The sequence below is a fragment of the Papio anubis genome, chromosome 11 (genome assembly GCF_008728515.1).
Source record: "Papio anubis isolate 15944 chromosome 11, Panubis1.0, whole genome shotgun sequence".
In the NCBI taxonomy this organism is placed as follows: domain Eukaryota; kingdom Metazoa; phylum Chordata; class Mammalia; order Primates; family Cercopithecidae; genus Papio; species Papio anubis.
In genome coordinates, this window is record NC_044986.1 from 88,787,335 (window position 1) to 88,807,245 (window position 19,911).

At 38.2% G+C, this 19,911-nt stretch overlaps 1 pseudogene across 1 annotated transcript; it reads right to left on the minus strand.

Annotated features, from left to right (window-relative positions):
- Positions 1-369: 369 nt before the first annotated feature.
- On the minus strand, positions 370-4,339 carry LOC100998299 (annotated as a pseudogene). The gene is made up of 2 exons (XR_004176845.1): positions 4,262-4,339; positions 370-834 (listed from the first exon to the last, which is right to left on the minus strand). The product of XR_004176845.1 is annotated as a 40S ribosomal protein S19 pseudogene (transcript).
- Positions 4,340-19,911: the final 15,572 nt, after the last annotated feature.

Genomic DNA, 19,911 nt, shown 5'->3' on the forward strand with positions numbered 1-19,911 from the left:
TTTATCTCTTGACCTCGTGATCCGCCTGCCTCGGCCGCTGGCCATTTTTTTTTTTTTTGAGACTCTGTTGCCCAGGCTGGAGTACAGTAGTGCCATCCCCGCTCACTGCAGCGTTTGCCTCATGGGTTGAAGTGATTCTCCTGCCTCAGCCTCCCAAGTAGCTGGGATTACAGGCATCTGCCACCATGCCCAGGTAATTTTGTATTTTTAGTAGAGACAGGGTTTCACCATGTCAGGCAGGCTGTTCTCAAACTCCTGACCTCAGATCTCAAACTCCTGACTGAGGTACCCACCTCGGCCTCCCAAAGTGCTGGGATTACAGGTGTGAGCCACCGTGCTTGGTCACACCAAGCTAATTTTTTTTTTTTATTTGAATGAGGCAATTTACTAACCCAGCATGGTTTGTTCTAATGCTTCTTGCTGGCAGCTGCCACCTGTCCGGCGATTCTGTCCAGATCTCTCTCCCTGAGGTGTCAGTTTGCAGCCCTCATCTTAGTCCTTTTCCACAATTTTCAGCCCCTCCAGGGCTTGGAGGACCTGGCAGGCCACACTCTTGGAGCCTTAGCTGAAGTGGCTGGGCATGACGCTATTTCTCTGACGGCCCCTGTAGATCTTGGTCATGGAGCCAACCTCAGCACCACCCCAGAGGTAGAGGTGCCGCACTGTGGAAGCAGCTCAGGTCTAAAACCAGTTCTCATCGTCGGGCGCAAGCTCTTTGTGCTTGGCCAGCTTGATGGTGTCCACCCATCCGGTGACTTTCAGCTTCCCAGACTTTTTGAGAAAGGCTGCCAGAGTTCTGACGAACTCCTGCTGGTTCACATCTTTTCCACTTAGCTAATTTTTTTAAAAAAATTTGTAGACATGAGGTTTTGCTATGTTGCCCAGGCAGGTCTCAAATTCCTGGCCTCAAGTGATTCTCCTGCCTTGGCATCCCAGAGTGCTGAGATTATAAGTGTGAGCCACCATGCCTGGCCAATAATAATAATAATAATAATAATTATAATTACTATTAAGTAATTATTATTACTTAATAGAGAAGGATTCTCGCTTTGTCACCCAGGCTGGAGTGCAGTGGCATGATCTCAGCTCACTGCAACCTCCACTTCTCAGGTTCAAGTGATTCTTCTGCCAATTTTTGTACTTTTGGTAGAGATGAGGTTTCATCATATTGACCAGCCTGGTCTTGAGCTCCTGACCTCAGATGATCCAGCCACCTTGGCCTCCCGAAGTGCTGGAATTACAGATGTGAGCCACCACGCCTGGCCCCAGTAATTATTTTATGGAATTATTTCCTAGCCTAGACTAAACGGCAGAAACTCTCTCTCATTTATTTTTTCTTAATAGGACATTCCTTGGCACCTAATAGGTAATCAGTATTTGTTGATTGGATGAATGGTTGTCTGTTATCAGCAACTGGTGATACTGACTTTACAATTATAAAACACACCCAACATGCATGGGCATTCTCATGCACCTCCATATCTGTGATCAAAATATTGACAATCCCCAGACACTGCATTCCTTATTTACTTCTTTCAGAAGTGGCCATGGAGGGCAACTTCAGGAGATTCCTGTGGGTCTTTGCTCCTCTTTCCTTACCCTGGAAAGAGTAGAGCATGAAATAAGGCCACTTAATGCTGGTCGGGGGAAAATCTGCTGTTTTGCAGATGCATGTGGATGAAGGTATTGACCTGTGGTTTGAAGGATATTCATTTTCTGTTTTTTCTTGTAGTGTGCAGTCTTCCATAGCTTTATATTGGCTAAGGTTTTGCTGGATTTTTCTCAAATATTTCTGACTTTAGTGTTTTGTGCTTCTGGAGCATTGGAAATGGAGCACATACTGTTTGACGAAGGCCAGTTATGGTGTAATGCAGGCAAGTGGAGATACAGATATTATATCAAGTTCAGATAAATGAGATGAGTGACAGAGTAAAAACACCCTTGATTAAGCTTTCTCTACAAAAGTGTAACTCTTTGTTAAAATATTATAACCATCAGCTCACCCTTAATGAAGTACAGTTACACAGTTACTTACGGTGAAGATACCATGATTTAAAGAAATGCATCTATTCTGTCTTCTTAAATCTACAGTTTGCTGAAGGCCTACTCACTTCCCCAGGAATTGATTTTCTGCACCATACTTCTCTCTTTCTGGCCAGAAGCAATTTGTAATCTTGGTTCTCTGACTTGACCCTGGGCAGTGTTCACTGAGAAGCCTTGGACTTTGATGTTCGTTGAGGTGGATCTAAGTTTGGGTTAATCATTCCGTCTGTATACTATAAAAACGACAACAATGGCAACGATAATAAAACACCCAAAATACCTCCGTAACTTTTTGTTTCAGGTACATAAGAAAAGTGTAGAAACTTATTGCCTCAACCTATTATTTTCTCCCTAAGGTCATAACACCTTTAAATGTTTTACATTATCTTTCTAGGGGAAATCTAATCTCCCACTGCAATTTTTCCCACTGTGCATTTACATTTTTCAATACACACACGTACATATGCATATACACACATATACACATATCACCACCACACAATAATAACAGAAATTCAACCTTTCCTGGCATTTTAAAGCTTTTAGTGTCCATATGACTTTTCAAGGTAGGAAGCATCTCTGAGAGGGAGAGAGACGGCTCTGGGACCAACTTCGGCTGCGGCCTATCAGCGCCTTATCAGATACAGGCAGATTTCTGAAATCGACAAAGTCAGCTTCTGTAGACTCCTAGTTCTTCTCTTTTGGTGACACCTTATTAGTTTAAGTCACTTCCACATTTTCTACAGAAACATTTCCAGTGTATGTGAAAAGTACAATTTTAAAAGCAAGCAGAAAAAGAAAAGTTCCATATCGCTGTCTCTAAAGCGGGTGAGGGAACAGAAGAACATGAGCTTATAATTATATGATTTAGACCCTTGAAAGGCCACGTGAGTTCTTCAAGGCACTGGGGGACAGGGGCAACATGCTGATTAAACACGCTGCATTGAAGTCAGAGTTCTGCATAAATACTATTATGTGTCACTGTTGATTTTCTCCTTTAGCACAACTGAAAATAAATTGCTCTCAGTGTGTCCATCATCTCACCTTGAATGGAGTTTCCTTAGTGTACAGAATATCAGAAGTGGGGCTGCCTTGCCCCTGCAAAATGGCGAAGTAGCTAAAGTTTATTTTTGCTGCCATCTTACCTCCTCTCTGCTTGCACCCCGATTTCCTGGAGTTGTTCCTTATGCTGGATCCAGTCCTGCGTCCAATTCCCCAGGGCCTCCTTGCTGTCAGTTAATAATAGCTTTCAATGCTGTTATTCTTCTCAGAGTTTTTGCATTTTAATAGGACCCCTAGGGATTAAAATGCCTCCAGAACCAAAAGAGTGAATCTCTAATGGTGGAATTTTAGGTACCAGTGACAGGCATTGTGGGAGATTTCATGGGGAGGATTCTCTCAGAAGATAAACACCCCCCACAAAAGCTTTCGACTTGACTGACTTGGTATGGTTGACCCTACAAAAGAGTACAGAAGAGTGAATTAATCAACCATGAAATACTGAACATTATTGCAAAGAAAGCCTTCAGCTTTGCTCATTATACTTTAATGTTTTAATCAACTTTTCAGTAAATGAATATGTGGTAATATTGGAGGTGTTTCCTGGCTGGGAAAATTATGCGGTATCTTCAGGAAAGTTCTTTGGAGTGACAGTGAAGTAGGGGATGGAGTGGAGTTGTTGGGATGGAAATGCTTAGTAATCTGTGTTGTAGGTCTTAGCCCATTACTGAAGGAAACAATCACATTGACACAGAGAGAATCGCCCGATGAACTCTTAGGTACAGGTGTGAAATAATAATAAACTCCATACTGAACTGTTGTTTCTGTATATGTTTTCCACATGGACAAAAAAAAAAAAGGAAGAAGAAGAAGCTGGGATATTCTTCTCACCATTGTTCAGCACAGGAGGATGTCAGATTCCTGCACTTTATTTGGACTTCTCTATCATTCTTTTATTTTCTCCTGCTAAGTAAACAGTGGAGCTTCATCCATTATTCAGCTATCAGAGACTCAGGATTTTCTGGTTGTGGAACTTGGGAATTCTTACATTTCTTTAAAACTGTGGAAAAATGTATTTGCAAAACTGCTGGAAAGGGAAATTAAGAGAGCTATCAACCCCTACAATTTAATTAATCCTTGTGAGCTTCTCCCCCAGAGGGCTAACTTGAGTTTTTCTTTTCTTTTTTTTTTTTGGTTGCCATTATTCACACTTAGCTACCTGTGGCAAGTACTGTGGAGGAGAAAGACTGTTGTAAACAGGTTTGGGGAGCACAGGAAGGAAGGGCTTTGAAACCATGCCGGTGAGAAAATGCATAGAGCGGCTGCGCGCCACTCTACCTTAAAGCTGGTAAACACACAGCCCTTCCCACAAGCCAAATGTTACGAATTCTATTTTTATAGCTCTTGGAAGGCTTTCTGCAATCTTTTCCATGTTGAATGCTGCAGTTAAAAGACATCTTTAGGAGAGATTTTCCAGATCAAAAGTCGCAGGTATAAGAATATTGAAAAGAATGTAAAATCTTGTGCATGCAAATATCTATTTTATTGCTTTCATCTTTTGAATCAAGGAGGCACAGTAAATGGCCCCTTTAAGCAGGGGAGTCATTATACCCTCACATTTTCTGTAAGATTTCTTGTGGGTAAATTGCAAAGCACTATTGGAGTATAATAGTGCAAGGCACTATTGGAGTATTTACTATTTTGTAAACTGCAAAGCACTATTGGAGTGTGCCTTCATTAGAATGGTGGAAAAGTTATTCTTGTGAATTTAATCATAATCTGCATCAGTCTGTGGTTGTAATACATTATTAAATGCAGTAGAGAGTGCTCAGAATAGAAAATGGTGGATTCTTTTGAGCCTGCATTGGTGAACAAAGAAAAGGAAGCACACTCCTTTCCTCTGTTTTTTTATTCTTTGATAAAGTGATTACTGTTAGAGTAATGGATTGCTGTAAACTTGATGTAATCATGATTTAATAAATCATTTGAAAAACTCTCTCGTGGTAGCATGTGAGTGTTCAGGTGGAAATAGTGACAATAATGACAGCTGACACCCAGGAAGCATTTGTTATATGTAGGGAGAAACGTCAAAAGAAGAAATCTAGTTAGAAAGATCCATAGCTTGTGAACAACCATATATCAAAAGTCACCAATATTATCGCAAAGAGCAGAGGCTCTCAGGGGAATGTTACAGGGCTTCATATCTTTCGAAATACTTATTAACGGCTGCAGGAAGACGAAGAAGACACGTGTGGAAACCTAGGTGGAATAGCCAACAAGATTGATGAAACTACCAATTTAACATAGAATCCAATGAAAACAAGTATCTGAGCACTCACAATTTAGATCCTCAGGAGTGGGTACATATCATATTGGGGATTCTACAATTTTAACTGGGCGATCCAAGCACAAACAACTAAAATAAGATGCAGTTAACAAGATGTGCACTTAAGCCTGCATTCGAATCCCTGTTCTAACACTAATTTGTACAATCTTAAGCTAGTTACACTTAGTCTCTAAAATTCTCAATGTTCTTATCTAGAAAATGGGATAATATTAGTGCCTAGAATAGAACTTAATAGGATAGGACATGTCAAATATTTAGCATAGTAGCACCCAGTACCTTTTAGCTATTATTACTATCATCATAGTTGTTATTAAGAATAATAAATATGGATAATAAACATGGCCAGCATAGTGGCTTATGTCTGCAGTCTAGCACTTTGGGAGTCCAAGTCAGAAGGATTGCTTGAGGCCAGGAGTTCGATACCAGCTTGGGCGACATAGCGAGACTCTATCTCTAAAATAATAACAATAATAAATACTATAGTAGAGTTATTTAGTCTTTGTAGATAACTGCACATTTAATCAAGATAACGATGAATTTTAACATTTAAACAATCAGTTGTGCAAGAAAGGATTGGGGAAGTTTGGCTTAACAAATGTACATGTGAAACAGAGTGAAAGTTTTTGTTAAAAATCAAACTTTAACCAGTGGTGTAAATGAGCTAGTGAAAAAGATAACGGCTAAATGGATAAAACCATATTGCCCAGGTTGCCAAAGTTGAAAATGCCTTAGTATTCTAAAACAGTCAGATCCTACATGAAGGACGGGCCCAGTTATGAACAGCCGGCTCTTTGAGCTGGACTCCTTAGAGATGCCTCTAGAATCTTGAGGGAAGTGATAAAGGATACAGTTAAGGGCACAGAAAAAAGTTTTGGAAGGGACTGGGTAACTGCTTTCAATGGGTTTTCAGGCATCTCACTGATCACACACATCAATTTTATTTATTTATGTATTTATTTATTTTTTGAGACAGAGTCTCACTCTGTCACCCAGACTGGAGTGCAGTGGCTCCATCACGGCTCGCTGTAGCTTTGACCTCCCAGGCTCAAGCAGTCCTCCCACCTCAACCTCCCAAGTAGCTAGGACTACAGGCCCGCAGCATCACAGCCGGCTAATTTTGTTTCTTTTTTTCTTTTCTTTTTTTTAGACGGAGTCTTGCTCAGTTGCCCAGGCTACAGTGCAGTGGCGCAATCTCGGCTCACTGCAAGCTCCGCCTCCGGCTTCCCGTCATTCTCCTGCTTCAGCCTCCCCAGTAGCTGGGACTACAGGCGCCCACCACCACGCCTGGCTAATTTTTTGTATTTTTAGTAGAGATGGGGTTTCACTGTGTTAGCCAGGATGGTCTTGATCTCCTGACCTTGTGATCTGCCTGCCTTGGCCTCCCAAAGTGCTGGGATTACAGGCGTGAGCCACCACACCCAGCCCTATTGTTGGATTTTTTTTTTTTGAGATGGAGTCTCACCTTGTTGCCTAGGCTGGAGTACAGTGGTGTCATCCCCATTCACTGCAATGAGTGGAGTGCAATGGCCGGAACTTGGCTCAGTGCAACCTCCACCTCCTGGGTTCAAGCAATTCTCCTGCCTCAGCCTCCCAAGTAGCTGGGATTACAGGCGTGCGCCACCACGCCCAGCTGATTTTTTGTATCTTTAGTAGAGATGGGGTTTCACCATGTTGGCCAGGCTGGTCTCAAACTCCTGACCTCGTGATCTTGTTTTTGTTTTTATAGAGGTGGGGTCTTGCCATGTTGCTCAGGCTGGTGTTGAACTTCTGAGCTCAAGCAATTCTCCTGCCTTGGCATCCCAAATTGCTGGAACACACATTGATTTTAATTTATAAAGGTGACTGAGCAGCTGTGATGGAAAGATTTTTGTTGCTTCTACTTCCCAAGAGGAAGGGCATGGCAGGCCACACAGGGTCACATGGGGGGAAGGCCAGTGTTGGACAGGAGGTGGAGAGGAGTGAGGAGAGAGCATGGGCCAGTCTTCATTGTGTTTTCTGTGGAACAAGCGTGGCAGGGCAGGGGAAACAGCTTAAGATTGGTTAGTTTGAATGACGCCAGTGGGTTTAGGGGCAGAGTGGCTGTCCCTAGTTGTCTGGTACCTGGCCCTGCATTGATTTCGGACAGGGAAAGTATTGGCCTGATATGTGTTAGATACATTGGCCTGATATGTGTTAGATACAGGAGGAGTATAGCCTTTGGATTGGCTGGTTTGTGTATGAAAGGCACTCACACAGACCAGTCATTTATCTTCTTAGGAATTAGCTAGCCCCGAGGAGGGGGTCAGTCTCTCTTACTCAACTAGGTCCTCCAAGAGGTCAAAACATCATAAAATATAAAAACTAAAAACTGTGATTAATACATCAGAGTACAAGCTGCAGCTCCAGGGGAAGAACCAGGAACTATGGGGAGAAGTTCTAGAGAGGCAGATTTTAGGGAAAAAGGAAAATAAATCTTTTTGTGAAACAGGACCGTTGGAAAGTGGAAAGAATGTCTTTGTGACACCAAGAATGCCTGAACTCAGATATATTCTGGGACGGCATAACCAGCTTGCTCATGTTGTAGGTGGGATTCCTTCGAGGACTGGGAGGTTGGAATAAGGTCCAACTCATAGATTCCTTTAATCAATGGCTGATGGCCTGCCTAGAAGGAAATCGGATGTCCATTGCTTCTCTTCATGTTCTACTTCTTAACTTCTTGGGAGTAGAACTAACTTAGAAAGATTAAAATTCAGCAATGGGAATAAATGACATTTTTATTTATAGTTGTAATAACTGGGGCTCTGATGGGAAGGACTGGAAATCAGCCACTGGAAAAAAGAACCCCTGTTTTAGTGCCAGTTAAGTGGGAGCCAAGTGGCCAGACGCCTACATTAAAAACAATGGGCTGACCTTGAGTTCTCCTGAGAAACCAGAAACTATAAGGTTTGTATTGGCAAAGTCTTTCTATGAAGTCATTCTTCCACTAGAAATATACTGAGCTTTGGCTTGGCCCTGTCCACTGGGGACTTTACTGTGTATTAGGACCATTTTTTTAAGAATCAGCCTACTTTTTTTTTTAATGGTTATCTTTTTAAGTCTGTTCTTCCATTAAGTATTAAAAGATGCTAATGGATGGTAAGATTCTCAGTTTCCTCTTCCTAAACAGGAAGGAACAATACTAGAATGATCTAAAGGTTTCCTTCTGATTCTAAAATTGATTTTGTGACGATATTCTCTGTTGACTCTCAAAACTCTATTCCTTGAATTGACTCTACTTGCATGAACCATACACTGTTGTTGACAGTGTACTGTGTGCCTGCCTAGTGTTATTCTAGGCATTTCCATTTGTTATCAGATAGGTAGGGTTGCTCTTATTTTGGAGCCAAAGAAGCAGAGACTCATGTTAGTAACTTGTCCAAAGTGAGGGAGCTAACAAAGGGGAAGATTAGGGAAGACTAAGTCTCTCTCTCTAACTCTTCCTGTCCTATTGCAGAGTTCCATATTACAGTGATGAGCATCAGAAGCTGTCAGAAAATGGCTCTGGGAGTGCCATTCTTTGTTAGACAGTAAAGCCACTGCCTCTGGCTTGGAAGTATTGATCACTGCATCTGAGATTTGAGAATTGAAGGCGGTTAACTATGGTCCCACTTGCCCCTCTCTCCAGATGAGGGTTTGTTCCTTTCTGGTAAGGGTGTAGAGGAGAGAGAGACAAGAGAAAATATCTATTTAAAAATCATGGAAATATTTTGATGTTTCTTTCATTTAATTATTTCTTTTTATCCCATGTTTAATATCAGTTTCTGTTTGTTCCAATTCTACTTAAGGCAAGAAGAAACTTCCTTTTTACTTCTAAAATTCTGTTAATTTTTTTCTTTTATATTTCTTTTAAAATTTTTTAAATAATTTTCGTGGGTATGTAGTAGGTGTATATATTTGTGGGGTGCATGAGATATTTTGATACAGGCATACAATGTGCAATAATCACAACAGGGTAAATGGGGTATCTGTCACCTCAAGCATCGATTATTTCTTTGTTGCAGATATTCCAATTATGCTCTTCTGTTTCGACATGCAAACACAGATACCTCCCTTGCTTTTAAAATCCATCTGAGCTCAGCATGCCTTTTAAATTGGGCATTTTAAGGTAACGAAGGTTGTTAGAAAATCCTGGACATTCAGTGCTCACTTGAGGCACTTGAACTCTTGTCCAATCCTAGAAAACAGGCTATTTCCATCTGGATGGCCTCTAAATTCTCATGGGAAATATAACAGATTATTTTCTTTCTCAGATACGGGTTGCTGGATCTCCATTTATTTTGTCAATCACATGGTCACCATAACTGAAAGCATCATTTTATGTGTTATTGCTATGAAAAACCTCAACTTTATTTATTTTAAAATGAACACATCAACTATGTCAGGTGTGGTGCTTTTAATGTACAAAAAATCGGGAGTGGGAGGTTCATTTATAAATTCGTGGCATTTAGGCTGAAGCATCTTTTGGGACTTTGAATTGTCTGGAAAATAGATACTAACCAAGGAGGCTAAACAATTTCTGTGGCCATCTGGTCAGAATTAAAACATGGAGGAGGAAATTAGATTAATCATTCTACAGTTTGAGGAATTCAGTATGAAGATCTGTGTTTACTGTGAATGCCTCCATTTGTAAGCGTTTGAATGAAAGTTTTTCTACATCTGGCTTCCTCTATATATTTGTGAAAATGAACTTTAAGCTGTGTGTGTGTGTATGGTTGTGGCATGTGGTATGTGGCACATGAGTGACACAATTTTGGGGATATGGTGGGGGCAGGTGAGACAATTAGCCAAGTGGCTAGGCATATCACAGGCTTTAAAGTTAAATAACTTTTGGGTAAGAATACCTTACTTTTCTCAACTGTACAAGAGAGTAATAAAAGTATTTACTTCATAAGGTCTCATAAGGATTACTTAAGATAATTATTGCATGTAAAGTACTTAGTATAATCCCTGGCACATAGTAAACACACACTAAATATTTGTCACTATTCTGTGTCAACATTTATCATCATCATCATCATCACCGTTATCACCTTTGTTCTCTTATTTCAAAATACAAAATGAATTTTACACCCTTCAAAAATAGCTTTCTTTAGATTTATTTTCTAATAGGTATTTACTGCATTAGTAACAAATTAAATGGTGTGTGTGTGAGAGTGTGTGAGTATGAGCATAAGTATTAGTGTGTGAAAGTGTTGATGAGTGTGTGTGTGTGTGTGTGTGTTTTAGTGGATCCAATCTTTAAAAACTCCGATCCATTTAAATTAATTGCTTCATCTGCAGAACTACTGCCTGGTATTAACAGAGAATGACTCCTTTCTCCCTTTTAAATATACAGATACACTGTTGAATATGTTGTTACACTGAATGTTAAAATAATGACTAATACACAAGGGGCCAATTTAGCAAGAACTCTTAATCATGACTTCCTGCAACTGGGCCTCTGATGGATGTATATAATTACGGGTCAGAAATTGTAGATAACAGAACACTGGAAAATTGAGTGTAGGGCCAATGCCAATAGAAATCAGCCCCCAAGCTCCTTTCAATGTAGATTTTAAGAAACTGAAGCTATCTTGGGTATAATCTTGCTTCATCTTTGTGTCTCCTCTTCCACTTTTTTTGGACTCCCACTTCAATCTCACCATCCCCAACCAGCAGTTCGTAATGACCAGAACTCTTCCTCCCTCCCTCCTTCTCTCCTTCCTTTCCTCCTTCTCTTCTTCCCTCCTTTCTTTCCTTCCTCTTCCTCTCTCTCCTCCTTTATTTCCTTCTTTCCTTCCTCCCTTCCTCTTCCCCTCTCTCCTCCTTCCCTCCCTTCTTCTCCCTGTTTCTCTTTCCTCTATTGCCCTTTTTCCCCCAATACATCAACTGGGCATACACTATGTGTCAAGCCTTGTGCTTGATTAAGTGGTGAATAGTATAGACATTTTATTTGCTTTCATAAAATTTACAGAGCAGACATTTAAAAAATACACACATAATTAATGTTAACGTTTATGACAATGAAAGAGAAGTTCACAGTGCGTGAGACTTTGTAACAGGGGACTAACTTGTGTTATGGTGTATTGACAAGAAAAATCATTATGGCAGGATTACCTTTGAGCTTGATGGTGGAGGAGGAGTTCACTCAGTGACACAGGCAGACAGGTGTTTTTATTAGAAGGAATAATTCAGCTTATGTGAAGGCCCCGAGACAGGAAACGTCACGGACAGTGGAGAACTGAGTCTGGAAAGAAAACAGCTGGAAGAAGAGCAGCTTGAGGCTTTTGTCTTTCTTCTAAGAGAATTGAACAGCAATGGAACGATCTTCAAAGTGATTGTATTGAAATATTGTATTTCAAACATAATGAAAATTATACATTATAATAAACAAAGGTATGTATGCACGGTAAATAACTTCTTCGGGTTGGTGATTTATCTTGTTTATGATGTTTTTTGACATACAATAAGCTTTAACTTTTAATTTAATGAAAGAATGTCGTGTTTTCATTTATGGTTTGTATTTTTCATTGTCTAGTTTAAAAAATCATTACCCAAGATGTTATTCTAAGTTATTTCTCATATTATTTTCTAAATTTTTAAGAATCTGATACTTCACTTTTAGGTCTTGAATCCAACTGAATTTTTTTGGGGTATGGGTGTAATTTTACTCTATTTTCCTTATGAATAATCAATCATTCTAGTGCCATTTGAGTTTTTCATCCTTTCTCCTTCCCTTAATTTACATTGTCACTTTTTCTATATATCTAGTTTTCATATATGTGCAGTTCTCTTTCTATACTCTCTATTCTGTTCCATGAGTTTACTTGTAGACTTCATTACTATAGAACATGTAATGTCTTGGTATTTTACATCATAAATTATTGTTCTAGCTCTTGATATTTGTTCTCCATATGAGCTTAAGGAGCAGCTTGTCAATGAAAACCTCTTTGGGGCTTTTAATCAGAATGGCTTTACATTTATAGATTAATTTTTAAAGAACTCATATCTTTACTCTGAGTTTTTCTGTCTATAAATATAGTTGCTCTCTCATTTATTCCAAAATTCTTGTATGTCTGTTAATAATTATTTTTTATAAAGCTCTTACATATTTTTGTTTGTTGGATTAATACCAGGTATTTCTAATTTTGATAGGAATTTTCTGTGGTATTTTAAAAAATTATATTTTATATTACGTTTTAAGTGGCTATTGCTGGTGTAAAATAAAGTGATGTTGACTTTGTATCTAGCACCTTACTATACTCTCTTATACATTCAAACAATTTGTAAGATTTTAAAAATATTAGTTCCTCTTCTAATAGCCAAGTAAGCTCCGATCAGACTGAGCTTTCACCTTTAATAACTATATACACATTGAACAGACAAACAAAAGAAAAGGAAAATTAAATAAAGCAAAAAGAGAAAACAAAAGCAACACTCGAAGGCACTGGAAGGTGAACCAAAGCAGGAATATTATGAAAGGGAGTTGATGCTTGGAAGAAGGCAATGACTCTAGATGAGTGTCTCATTTTTAGACAACTGAGGGGATTCTGCAGCATGTGAGGCAGCTAAAATTCCGAGAGAAAATCCATAGTATTTCTGGCATGAAGAACCAGAGGAAAAATTTAAGCAACAACAGTCTCTGGAAAGTTAAGGAGGAATATCAGATAGCAGAGAGCCAGAAACGGAATCTCCAAATTGTTTTTATAAACTCTGCCCAAATCTTGGTTAACACTTGAGCCATATATATGTGAGGCAGACTCTGAGAAGCTCAACTAATAATACAAGAAGTGAACTGAGATTTGAGTTGCTATCAAACATATAGAGTTTTTACTTTGAGTCTAGTCATATTATTGCCTTGTAAACAAACCCAAACAATCCATACTCTTTGAAAGACTAATGATAAAACCCAGAGATTCCATAACATAATATTCACAATGTCCAGGATAAAATCCAATATTGTTTGACTGCAAAGATTCAGGCATATGTGACCCATTCTCTAGGGAAAGAAAATCAGCAGAGACCATTCCTGGCTGTTGAAATTATCAGGCAAACTGTATAAAGCAGCAACTATAAAAATCCTCAATGCTGTAAAAGAAAATATGCTCAGAACTAACAAAGGCAGAGGAAATTTCAGCAGAAGAATAAGAACTCAGAAATATGGAAATTTTTAAACTAAAAATTCAACTATATTAAATTAAAAATTCACTAGACAGTCTTAACAATTGAATGGAGATGACAGAAAATTATAGTTATCTTAATGATTAATCAATGGAAATTATGCAATATGAAGAACAGAGAGAAAAAAGATGAGAAAAACTGAACAGAGCCCCAGAGAACTGTGGAGAAATAATGATATCCAACATATGCATAACTGGGGTCCCAGAAGTAGAGGAGAGAAGTAACGGACAGAAAACATTACTTAAAGGCAATGTGCTGGGCGTGTTTGCTCACACCTGTAATTGCAGCAATTTGGGAGGCTGAGATGGGTGGATCACTTGAGCTCAGGAGTTCAATACCAGGCCTGGGCAACATGGCGAGACCCAGTCTCTACCAAAAATGCAAAAAATTAGCTGGGCATGGCAACGCATGTCTGTAGTCCCAGCTACTTAGGAGGCTGAGGTGGGAGAATCACCTGAGCCTGGGAGGTTGAGGCTATAGTAAGCTGTGATTCCTCTGGGCAATAGAGATTCTATCTCAAAACAAAAAAAAAAAAGTCATAATGCTAGAAAAGTTTCCATATTTGATAAAACATACAAATTTACAGATTCAAGAATTTCAATAAATCCCAAGTAGGATAAATTGACAGAAAAACATGCCTAAGCACATCACAGTCAAACTGATGAAAACCAAAGATGAAGGGAAAGTCTTGAAAACAGAGAAAAATGATACATGGCATATAGGAAGCAATTATTCAAATGACTGATGACTTTATCAAACAATAGAGTCCAGAAGTTGGTGAAATAACATATGTAAGGTGCTGAAAGAAAACAAAAAAAATCTGTCAACCCAGAATTTTTTATCCAGATACAATAATAGGAGTAATAACAACACAAAAACATTTTCAGATGAAAGAAATGAAGTTTATTGCCAGCAGAACTAGCAATGCTAAATTTCAAGCAATGTTTCAGTTATAAAAATGCTAAAGGAAGTTTGTCATGCTTAAAGGAAATGATACCAGATCTTTCTGAAGGAGAGAAGAACATAAGAAATAGTTAAAATAATAGATAAACTTCCAAGTCTATATTTTCCTACTAATTACTTGAAAGTACATATTCTTATTTAAGACATAAATTATAAGAATGACTCGTGTTAGTTATAAATCCATATATATATATATCAACTATAGGATCAAAGCTGAAGATTGTCAATGTACCTATATTACTGCAAAATTTCTATATTAAAAGAGTTACAATAATAACTCTAGTCTTTTGGATTTCCTCTGAGAAATTATAGCAGCTACAAATAAAGGCAAATTTTGTCTTTTTCTTTATAATTTTCATACTTACTATTTATTTTTCCTGTCCTATTGAATTGAGTAGGACATTCAATATAATGTTAAATACAAATTGTGGTAACTAGAAAGTTCTTGACATGAATAAAAATTTTCTAAATTTCAAACCTAAGTGCAACATTTGTGTAGATTTGTGGTGAGGTATTTTAGTTTAAGAATTTTCCTATTCCTATCTAGTTTTCAAATATATTTTAATAATAAAAATATGTTGAATTTCATCTAGTTTTTTTGTTTGTTTGTTTTTGTTTGTTTGTTTGTTTTTGAGACAGAGTCTGGCTCTGTTTCCCAGGCTGGAATGCAGTGGTGCAATCTCGGCTCACTGCAACCTCCCCGTCCCGTGTTCAAGTGATTTTACCTTCTCCAGCCTCCCGAGTAGCTGGGATTACAGGCGCCCGCCATTACCCCAGCTAATTTTTGTATTTTTAGTAGAGACAGCGTTTCACCATATTGGCCAGGCTGGTCTTGAACTCCTGACCTCAAATGATCCACTACATGGTTTGTATGGTGTATCACTTTTACAAACATATAAATTTGATTTGCTTTTAAAAATTATATTTTAAGGATTTTTGCATGTATGTACACACACAAGATTTATCTGTAACTTTCTTCTATGGTATTGATCCTGTCTCTTTTGGTTATCAAGGTTTTAACTAATACCCCAAAATGGTACTTTTTTCTTCTCTTCCAACTCAGAAACAGTTCGTAAAAGAGAAATTATCTATTCCACCAATGTTTGGTAAAACTCTCCTTTAAAATGCTCTCGGTCTGATGACTCCTAGAGATGAAGATTTGACTACTAATGTAATTTTAAAATGGATTATTGATTTATTCAGTTATAAATTTCTTCTATAGTCAATATTGGTGATATGGTTTGGATCTGTGTCCCCACCAAATCTCATGTTGAAATACAATCTCCATTGTTGGAGGTGGGGCCTGGTGGGAGGTGATTGGCTCATGGGGGAAGAGTTCTCATGAATGGTTTAGTTTCAAGTGTTTATAGCAATGCAAGAACAGGCGAATACAATTGCTAATTTTATTTTCTAAAAAGTTATTTGATGAAGTTTAAAAATTTATTTTCATAAAATTGTTTATTGAACTATTTCAATTAAAATTTTTATGCTTATAATCGTGGCTTCCTTTTATTCTTAATATTATTAATATGTGTTTTCTAATTTTTTCTTAACCAGTCTTTCAAGTGATTTGTCATGATCATTTTCAAATAATTTCAAATTAGATTATCTTATGTTACGTGTTTGCTATTATTTCTTATCCTTATTATTTCCTTCTCCTTCTTATATATAGTCTTCCCACCAAGCATATAGTTGAATGCTTAATGCTTAACCTATCTATATTTCATCTTACATGTTTTATACATTAATACATTTAACATTATAATTTTATACTTAAATATTTTTGTGGCTTCATCTCATAAAATTTTATATGTAGTTAATTCATTATTATTGTTTAGTTCTAAATAGTACTCATTTTTATTGTGAATTTCTGTTGTACTCATGAGTTAATTTGGGGCACTTAATGTTTCTAATCACACATTTTTTGGTGCCATCTTTATATATTTTTACAAAATTTGATTACATTTTGATGAGAAAATGTGGTTTATATTTTACTAAATCTTTGATCTTCATTGAGATTTCCTTCGTAACCCAAAACATCACTATTAAAAAATATTTGATGTAAAAAGAATGTATATTGCTAGTTCTTTGAGTGCAGAATTATATACAACCATTTCTTTCTATCCCCCTTCTGTCTCTTCTTACTCATTTTTTCTTAAATCATATTTTGCCTGGCATTAACATTGCTGTAATAGGTTTGTCTTTAACATATATGTTTCCCTGGCATATTGTTTCTCCTTTATTTTTAATCCTGTAGGATCTTTTGTTTTAGATGTTCTCATACAAGTAGCATATAGCAGGAGTTTTTATTTTATTTTATTTATTTTCAAAAACAGGGTCTTACTATTTGTCCAGGTTGGAGTGCAGTGGTGTGATCATAGCTCACAGTATCCTCTACCTACCCTGAGCTCAAGCTATCCTCCTGCCTCATCTTCCTGAACAGCTAGCACACGGCTGTGTACCACCACATCCAACTAATTTTTAATTTTTGGTAGAGAAGGAGTCTTGGTTTGTCTTCTAGCCTGGGGGAGCCTCCTGCCTTGGCCTCTCAAAGTGCTGGGATTGTAAGTGTGAGCCACTACTCCGGCCTATTTTTAAAATCATTGGATAATCTGTACCTTTGAGTATGTGGATAAATCCTTTTACATTTAATGTACTTACTAATACATTCTTTACCACCCTATTTTGAATTTTTTTCTTTCTTTCTTTCTTTTTTTTTTTTTTGAGACAGAGTCTTCGTTCTGTAACCCAGGTTGGAGTACACTGATGCAATCTCGACTCATTGCAACCTCTGCCTCCTGGGTTCAAGTGATTTTCCTCCTTCAGCCTCCTGAGTAGCTGGAATTACAGGCACGCACCACCACGCCCAGTTAATTTTTGTATTTTTTTGTGGAGACAGGGTTTCACCATGTTGGCCGGGTTGGTCTCGAATTCCTGACATCAAGTGATCCCTCTGCCTTGGCCTCCCAAAGTGCTGGGATTACAGGCATAAGCCACCACACCCAGCTTGAATTTTCTTTATACCATCTTTATCTGCCTTTTTGTTTTTACTTTTCTGCTCTCTATTGGATGGACAAAGTTTTCTAGAGTGCCCCCTTTTAATCTGTACGGATTTGGAAGCTACACATTGTGTTTCCATTTTTCTTAGCTGTATATTTTTCTGTTTCCATTATTCAGTTATTTTAAAATTTTTAACCAACACCCTTGGCTGTACATTTTTCTAACATAGTATTTCTTCCCTGCCCCTGAATGTGACATGGGCACATATCAACCATCGATGGAATATTGTATCCATCTTAGCATTGGTTTTAGTTTCTTTTTTTAAAAATATTTTTTCACTTAATAGTTAAACATGTTTACTAAAGCATTTTACCTTTTTTCCTGATCACCTTTACTTTTAAAATTCTATATACATATATCTCTGAGTTTACTATTTTTCCCCCTGAAATAATCCTTTAATTATTTTCTTAGTGAGGGTCTATGGGTATTTAACTCTTGATTTTTCTAAACACAGATTTCCCCCCCATGAGTCTTGAGTTGATAGTTTATCTGTGTATAAAACTTCAAGTTGAGAGTTACAAATTTTTCTTATCAAGTTGAATATAATTTCATTGTCTTCCATCATTTATTGTTGCTCATGAGAAGTTCCAGTGTTGTTCTAACTGCAGTTCTTTTGCAGGCAATCTGTCTTTTCTCTCTGGTGGCTGTAAACATTTTCTTTTATTTCTCACGTTCTGCAGTTTTACTGTGACGATTCTGAGAATGGCTTTACCATTATTTATCCTGATGGGTAGTTGGGTTGTACTGTCCATTTAAGGATTCATGTCTTTCTTCAAATCTGGAAATTTTTAAATTCGGAATAATGCTTTTTCACAATTTTGTCTGTTACCTTGTTGGAGAATTCCTGTTGGACACTTAAATCCTCTCAATCATTCTCTATGGATGCTAATGCATGTAATCTTTCTGCACGGTGTTCTGGGCAGATTCCTAGTAGTTCTGTGCTTCTCTCTGTGTCAGATCTGAGCATATATCATTCATTGAGGGTTTTTTTTTTTTTTTTTAACTCAATGCCTTAATTTTTTTTTCATTTACATCTGCTTTTATTTTAATTTCTCACACTTTTAAAATGCAAGTTATTCATTTATCTCATTGGGCGACTAAATATACCTATTTTGAAGTTTGGCCAGCTGGATCCACACCCTTAATTTCCTCTGAGGCATATTCCTGTTTTGAAGGTTGATTTTGTTGGCTGTCTTTCTCAGTATTAGATTTCTTCCTCTGTTTTGGAATTTTGCTTTGCAGGCGTATTTTGAGTGGAAGGCTTTTGTTTTTGTTTTTCTTCTTTCTGTTTCTTTCTGTGTTCACCCCTCCTGGGGGTTTTGTGGTCACCTTTGTGCAGCTATTCAGGACTCCCTGCCCTAAACCTGGCAGTGCTGCAGTGCTCCTGTCCCACAGTGGCTTTGGGGGTATACTGTGGCTTCCTTCCTGTCTCGATCAGACACTGTGTTTCTGTCTTCTTCTTCCTTCCTAGGTTTGTAGCTTATTCAAAACTCTAGCTCCCAGGGAAGAGTTAGTCACAGCTTTCAGTTTGTTTTATGGGTGGGTATTGGGAGCAGGGGTGGGAGTTGGTGGGTGATGCTAGTCTCAGACTCTTCAGTGGAGTAATTGTATCCTCTTTATCCCACTGGAATCAAACTGCAGACTGTCACAGCCTCCTTCCAGAACAGCCGTCTAGCAGGACCCCGGCTCCAGCAGAGCCCACTGACTTGGTTTCTCCTCTGTTTCTGGTTCATGTGGAGATTTATCTTGTTATTTGAATTTCATTATGCTTTCAGTGTTCTGTGTTTCTATTTAATCTATTTTTTTTCCTCTGTATTTGGACTGGGGGAGGCATGTCCCATAAATAGGTCTTAATTAGGAAATGTCATAAATAGAATTACGTTTTAGAAAGAGCTCTCTGGGCTGGGTGCCGTGGTTCATGCCTGTAATTCCAACACTTGGGAGGCTGAGGTGGGAGGATTGATTGAGGTCAGGAGTTTGATTCCAGCCTGGGTAACATAGTGAGACCCTCAACTCTACAAAAATTTTTAAAGAAATAGCTGGGCACGGAGGCATGCACCTGTCCCAGCTACTCGGGAAGCTGAGGTGGGAGGATTGCTTGAGCCCAGGAGTTCGCAGCTGCAGTGAGTGATATTTGTGCTTCTGCACTCCAGCCTGGGCAACAGAGCGAGACCCTGTCTCTAAATTTAAAAAAGAAAAAAAAGGTGGCAGAACAGTTTCCCCTCTAATTTACTACAAAATTCCAAATCTTTACCAGCTGAGAAACAATTAGTACTCCCCTGGGTAGGAATTTACATTTGCAGAGCCCCTCACGTGGGGTT